Source organism: Cebus imitator, unplaced genomic scaffold (assembly GCF_001604975.1).
Source record: "Cebus imitator isolate Cc_AM_T3 unplaced genomic scaffold, Cebus_imitator-1.0 Scaffold247, whole genome shotgun sequence".
Taxonomy (NCBI): Eukaryota; Metazoa; Chordata; class Mammalia; order Primates; family Cebidae; genus Cebus; species Cebus imitator.
Window position 1 is genome coordinate 705305 of NW_016107562.1, and position 7192 is coordinate 712496.

The window sequence follows — 7192 nt, forward strand, 5'->3', positions numbered from 1 at the left end:
AGAGGCCGGGCTGACAGGGGGCAGAGGCCGGGTTGACAGGGGGCAGAGGCCGGGCTGGCAGGGGGCAGAGGCCGGGCTGGCAGGGGGCAGAGGCCGGGCTGGCAGGGGCAGAGGCCGGGTTGACAACAGTCCCATGCCACTTCTCACACTGCTTTGGAACATGCACATTCCATAGGTATCTGTCTGGGAACCTGAGATAGAAATGGGCTTGTGGGAGTAAAAGTATTTAAGGTTAAAAGAATTTGGCATTTGAACACTAATAATTATCAGGTTAATTGTTCTGGACACTAACAATTAGCAGGTTAAATTCACTCATTTTGCAGAGATTTAACTAACCAGGATTCTCAGTGGCAAAACCAAGCCAAGAACTCAGTTCTCCAGCTTCCAAGTTCACGATTCTTTTCTATCCTCTAATGGCTTTACCTTGTCGTTGTTTTTTTAACTTCAAGGCACTTTCTTAAAAATATCATTTCTTCCTCTTATATTTCACACTCAGAACGTATTGCAGAGGTTAAGTACACTGAACTTGGCTCTACTGTCAATGTTTCAAGGATTCCGACAGCTTTATTGACTAGATTTCTATAATGATAGGGGATGCATTTGTCCAGGAGAAGCTACAGGTAGAGAAAATAATCCCTAAACTCTCTTTTTTCATGACGGAATGTGCAAAGCCCAGACAGGACTGAGAAGGGGAAAGGCTCCTGGGCCTAATGGAATGCTGACTGAGATCTATTGATTCTGATGCAGCACATTCATTGGCCATCTAACTCCACACTCTGTAACGTCTAGCCGAAAGAAAAGGTATGGGAACAGATAAAAGATGTCAGGAATGTCACCAGCTGTGATCACAGGTTTCCAAAAGGGATTGTGACAGTCAGTGAAGCATCTCTTTAACGTTAGTCCCCAGGAATACACTGTCAAGCATTTTTCTCTGTAAGATCCAGATGGCATCTCAGATATTTTCCCTTTAGAGTCGCATGCAGTTTTAGTATCTAGGTTCGTTTAGATGTTTACATATTGTGAATCACTTACATTGCTATTAGGTGTTGTCAGCTGAAGAAAAGAAAAGAAATAGAGACTTTTAGAAAGTCCTTTACCATGATAAGGCTTTATTCCATCAGTCATTCAGACTTCCGACTCTGTAAGGGGCTGGATAGATAAAATTTAAAAAAAATAAAAGAGCAGCAGCATGATGTAGGGTCTACGCACACGAACTCCAACTAGGTTTTCCCCGTTCGAGCCCTCATGCTAGCATTAAATGGCAGTATCTTTGGGAAAGCCAACTTACTTGTCCCTCAGTTTCTTAAACTGTATTATAGGGATAATTAATAGTATCTATCTCACAGGATGAAACCAATTTGTATCTTTTAAATGTATAGAACAGTGCCTGGCCCCTAGTAAGTGATATAAAATGTTGTTAATAAATCAGTAATAATAACTTACACCCAGGCAGCTGGATTAACCCGGAGGCACATCAGACTTCCTCACTATTTTGATGCTTCCGGGCAGACAGGATCACAGGATGAACTGATTCAGACTGCCACCAGGTAAAAAGATAAGAACAGGATATTTGGTTTGTCAAATCCAAAAAAGGTGTTTTAATATTAATAGGAAGGTCTTTACATCCCACTAATCTCAAGTAAAACTGAAAACCAAACACCGATTCATTTCTTATGTTTAAAAACCTAAAATATGAGAACAATCAATCTCCTTTATTAGTAGAGATAGTTAACCTCAGATCAGCTAACCTCTGCCACTCAGCAGGCTCCCCCTCCACCCGTTATTGTGTATTCAGGGAGTGCAACCCAATTAACCTGAGCAAACAAGAATAAAAAGATAAATCTCACAAAGGGGGAAAATCATACAGTGCACTCCCAAAATTGCTCTCTTTGCAAACTGTAATCTTTATTGATTCTCTCATTCTCTTCTTTCTTATTCAGAGTGGCTAATAAAAACTTGACCATATACAATTTTCCCATAAAGCTAAATGTCCCTGAAGGATGTGAGAAATAAAAGGAGGTAATATGACTACATTAAAATAGCAGTCAGAATAAGGTACGACAGAAACAGAATAAATAAGAAATGTTATGAGGAATGAAAAAGAATTCAAGATTAAAACGAAAACTACTTACCCACCTAGAAGGGGGACAAATAACTACAATCAGGAACAACTACATAATTTGTGGGGACCTCTACAAAGTGAACAGACAGAGGTTCTTGTTCAAAATGTATTAAAAAAATTAAGACGGAAGAGCAGAGCACTAAGCCAAGTGCAGCGTCCTTCTAAGCCTGGGACTCAATGTACCCGCATAGGTCATGTGCCCATGAGCCTGCCTCGATATGAAGACCCGAGCTTATAAGTGTTATAAAATGAGAAAAGATACAGGTAAGGACATCAATTCAGATGACCGTCTACATACATTTAAGGCATGAGAAAGGGAAACAGATTAAGTGAATGTCAGAGACTAGAGGGAAAAGACTGGGAAATCAAGATGAAAAAGTGAACAGATAAGGAAGGCCAAAGTGAAAAGGCAAACCTACGTCAACTCCACCTGCAAAAGGCATGACAGCAAGGTGGAGCAGCAGAAGCAGGTCCATACCTGACCCTCCAAACCAAGCAGCCAGCAAGTGAGCACCATGTGCTTTCATGCCAGGGAAATGACACCTCCAGTTACCCAAGGAGCCTCATTAGAAGCAGCGGAAGAGGGCCTGCGAAAAGGGCAATGACTAAGTGTTACATAAAAGTTCTTTCAAAGTCCTTTGAGTAGGAAAACATCTAAATGTGGGTCAACCTTTTTTTTTTTAGAATAAAGAGAATGTCTGACAATTGAAACATACTATCATAACTAGCTTTTCAAATGATAGAATAGAGAGGGCACTTGAACACGAACAGACAAAATGATTCACTATGTCACACAAAACTCAGGCGTTAGCTAGCTGTTATACATGATGGCTAAAAAGGATTGCCGGCCACTATATGCCAAGAGGAACAAAGAACATATTCACAAAGTAGTTGGTTCATGTTTTTGTTGTGAACTATAATCAAGATAATCAACTGCTAGTTGAAGTGCATGCTTCGATGTTTAAAAAACATCCAGTGTACACATGTGCATTGAATGAGTTGAGGCATTCAAGTCTACTACCCTGAAAAATTACTCTTGTATCCCAATCAAGCTGCAATTGCTCAAAACATTTTTAGGCCTGTTCTTTCTTCATGGAAAATTTTTAACTTGCAAGTGTTTGGAGCTGTTTGGTTATTTAAAAATTTAAATCTGCAGAGTAAGCTGGATCAAAAATTATAAAATTAAGGAAGTATTTTTCAGCTGGGTGCAGTGGCTCACACCTGTAATCCCAGCACTTGGGGAGGCTGAGGTAGGCAGATCATGAGGTCAGGAGATTGAGACCATCTCAGCCAACATGGTGAAACCCTGTCTCTACTAAAAATACAAAAATTAGCTGGGCATGCTGGCATATGCCTATAGCCCCAGCTACTCAGGAGGATGACGCAGGAGAATCACTTGAACCCAGGAGGCAGAGGTTGCAGTGAGCCAAGGTCATGCCACTGCACTCCAGCCTGGCGATAGAGCAAGACTCGATCAAAAGAAAAAAAGAGACAGAGACAGAGACAGAGACAGAGAGAGAGAGAGAGAGAAATTTGGAGAGAAAGAAGGAAAGAAAGAGAAAGAAAGAAAGAAGAAAGAAAAAGAAAGAAAGAAAGAAAGAAAGAAAGAAAGAAAGAAAGAAAGAAGAAAAAGAAAGAAGGAAAGAAAAGAAAGAAGAAGGAAAGAAAGAAAAAGAAAAGAAAAGAAAGAAAGGAGGGAAGGAGAGAAGGAGGGAGGGAGGGAAGGAAGGGAAGGAAGAGTTTTTGTGATTCAAACCAGTTCTGAAGCTGAGATTTAAAAATGGAGAATTCACAAAACGTTTAAAAGTGAAGACAGGATTATGGAGTGAGTACATGGACTGTCTTGCTCAACAGTCTCATAAATATATAGGTCTAAGAAATCAGAGAAACTTGGAGCTGTAAATAAACTTAAAGGCTGTATAACCTCTCTATAGCTTCCTATGAAGTGGATGAGGAAACGGAGGGCCCCATAGGTGGAGATTTGCCTGAGGCCACACACCTGCTTCAAGGAGAGGCGGGACCAGAAAACAGTTCACACTCTCTCCCATCCAGGAGTCTTTCCACACCACGGGAAACATCTGCCAAAACCGTGTGACCTTCCAGAAAGTCACTGAGAACCACAGGTATCATCTACAAACATGCCGAATCGTTGCCATTTCTGAAAGGCAAGTCAGTCAGTCCTGGTTGTCATGGCAATAACTCTTCACACTCACAGCCTGATGATTACAAATGTAAAAATGCAGCCACCCCAGACAGGAATAAACCTTATTAAAATGACGTTCTAAAAATGGCACCGCTTACCTGGTTTGCCCATTCTGAGTTGCAGAATCTTGACTGCAATTGTCGTGTAAGCTCAGTTCAGTCCAGACATCTATATTTAATAGCATCCAGAGATATTCTTTGTCCTGGGACTTTAGGAGGAAGAAAAAACAAAGGTGGTTGAGCATAACAACCAACATTAGGAAACTGAAATCTAAAAGGTTATTGTACATGCGTTAGCATAATTACACACAAAAAAACTATAAATAAACAGTGATGTTCTAATACTAAATCTACTCGCTAGGAATTAGTGAAGCCTGGAGCCCCTTGCCTCTGCTTTCTTCTTTCTCTTAGTGCCCATTTTTCCCTGATGATGCTGTTCTTTTCCCAGATGTGTGTTGTCGTGGCTGATTTTTGTATGACAGCACTAATCCAACGTCTGTGCCTACAACCTCTCAGAATTCAAATCCAAAATAACAGAGTCTGAGTCCACTGTTTCCTAAGGAGATGTTTTGCCCTCTACACTGCACTATGAGAAAAGCAATGCCTACCACCAGCGACTAAAATGTGTTTTCTGTTCTAACTGGAAAGTTTCATTCTCTAAGTTTCTACCCAGCTCCCGTCAGTGACAAGAGAAATTTCCAAGTCTAGTCCAAGCTAAAAACTGATCCCCCACAGAACAGGAGCAGGAATCTAACGAGACTCCTTAAGCAAATGCTGCAACCTAAGATTTAATCATGCAAACATTCCAAAATACACACGAGTGATAGTTCAAAAATTTCAAACGTTGACTCAATGCTGTGTCGCGGGGTGGTTTTTACATACATTTTCTCAGGGCACGTCAGTGTCTGGTAGCTGGGAGTGCCTCTTGTGTTCTGCGTAATCACACCAGCACTCAGAATGGAACACCTGACTACTCTCTGAAGTCCAGGTTTTTCAAAACATTCAGTATCGACAGGAGTGACATACTGTTACCTTTCCCAAGTAACCCTTTCCTACCCCCCCTTCACCTATTCACCGTGCCTTCTGAAACGTCAGGTCTGTGACCAACGAACCTATTCATGTTTTCACCTTTTCTTTAAATGACCCTTTGCGCTGTGCTTATCCACAAGTGTTCTCTGCAGTTGTCTCAGGGGCAGAAGAGGAGGCGGTGTTCTTTTTGACCCACACAGCTGCTTCTAAACAGTTGATTTCTCCAAAAGCTTTCAAAACCCACAGCTCCTCGGAAGCTCGGCCGTCCTGCTGTGCTGCCCACCTTCCTGTGCTCCCCTCTGTGGACTTCATTCATACAGCCCTCCCATCTACTGAAGACGCTGCTGACTCCCTGCATTTCCTCCACTCCGACACCATTCATCATTCCTTCAGACTTCATTCAGCAACCGCGTGATGACTCATCGGATGCCTCGGTTCACCAGGTCTTCTATTTCACCTCCAATAGCTCGCTTCCACTTTAGTCAGTCATTCGTGTTGTTGCAACTGACACCTCGTAAATGTCAGCAAATGCGTCACCACCAAAATTTCTGTTTGAAACCTACCACTTTGATCCTCCTCTTGCTCTGGCTCACTCTAGAATGTTCACTAATTCTACTCCACTCTAACCTTCAGCCATGCTCACTACCTTCTCATTCCCAGCCTGTTCATTTTCCTTCTTCACGCTTTACGCCACGATCCGTGACCACCATCGTTCCCTCGGAAGTACCCTCAACTTCTCTGTCATATTTCATTCCATTGTACTTAGCTGGGAACCCTTTTTTGTTCCCTTCCTCTTCTCTGCCCACCACTCAGCAGCTAAATCTAAAACATATCACACATTGGCTTCCTGGCTTCACCATAACTTCATGATAACAGACCTAGAATGATCAATCGCCAATCGCCAGCAACGTTAAAATTTTTCCCAAGTAAGTTCATTTTTGTCCTTCCAGGATGACCTTCCTTACTCCTTAGACCTCCTCTCTATCTCTCAGATGAGGATGTTGCCTCAGAGTCATTGAAAAAATAGGAACTGCTAGATTAGGACCCCTTGGTAGCGCAAATCAACTCCACAAATGTTTCCAGTTTGCAGTTCTAAGTGTCTTCACACCCGTCAAAAGAAATCGTTTCCACAGGTGCTTTTGCGCCAACCCTCTCTCCTCACTTTCTCAAGAATTTCACAGCTTCAGTTGCCTCCCCATGCCCTTCAATCCACCCATCCTCTCTGTCACATCATTTCTGCATATATTTTCACTATCTCCCACACATTTTCACATTTATTTTCACTGTCTCCCATACAGTTTCACTATCTCTCATCTTAAAAAAAAACAAAAACTCTCTTAACCTCCTAGTCCCCCATCCAGCAAACACTTTCCTTTTCTCCTTCTTTCCTCAACAAAGCTCCCTGAATGAATCGTCCTCATCTGCTAGCTCTACTTCCTTATTTTCAAGTCACTTTTCAAACTTTTCAATCTATCAAGGTTTCAACAAGCTTTTGTGGACAATTCTATGATCGCTTTTTTGTTATTGCACGTATTTCTTCAGCAGCACCGTTGGGTGGTCACATTCATTCCTGCACTTTTAAATATCATCTATGATAACGACCTTCAAATTTATACCTAGATCAAAGTCCAAACTGCACCAGCGCCTACTTGCAAACTCCTCTTGAATGTGTAATGGGCATCTCATAAAACAAAAAAACATAGCTCTTCCCCCAAGACTTTCCCAGCTCAGGAAACAGAACCACAGTCCACTGAATTATTCCAGCCAAAATCAATGACTCTTTTCCCCCATTCTTTCTAAGCCATCAACAAGTCCTGCACATCCGAAATGCAACTCAGG

The 7192-nt window shown here is 41.9% G+C and overlaps 1 long non-coding RNA gene across 1 annotated transcript in view; it reads right to left on the bottom strand.

Annotated features, from left to right (window-relative positions):
• LOC108282630 overlaps positions 1-4525 on the bottom strand; it is an 8401-nt gene extending 3876 nt beyond the window's left edge. Inside the window, exons 1-2 of the long non-coding RNA XR_005195482.1 lie at positions 4424-4525; positions 724-1993 (exon numbers count right to left, since the gene is read on the bottom strand). This is a non-coding gene — a long non-coding RNA (uncharacterized LOC108282630). The remainder of the gene's footprint in view (positions 1-723; positions 1994-4423) is intronic.
• Positions 4526-7192: the final 2667 nt, after the last annotated feature.